Raw genomic sequence first — 200 nt, 5'->3', positions numbered from 1 at the left:
TTCGCTTACAGCATGGAGGACCCTTCCTCGACTCAAGAGCCACACATCTGTGGTCTCTGAGTGCAGTGAAGGACACAAGCAGCCCCCCAGAAGAACAAGTTGTAGGTTTGGGGCATAAAACACCAAGAGGAGCATGCAGAGGCTCGCTGAAGAATGGGGATGATAGGAAGGAAGGAGGGAGGGGGAGGGAGGGGGAGGGA

This window comes from Octodon degus, unplaced genomic scaffold (genome assembly GCF_000260255.1).
Source record: "Octodon degus isolate 3935 unplaced genomic scaffold, OctDeg1.0 scaffold00108, whole genome shotgun sequence".
Taxonomy (NCBI): domain Eukaryota; kingdom Metazoa; phylum Chordata; class Mammalia; order Rodentia; family Octodontidae; genus Octodon; species Octodon degus.
This window is presented reverse-complemented; position numbering follows the sequence as displayed.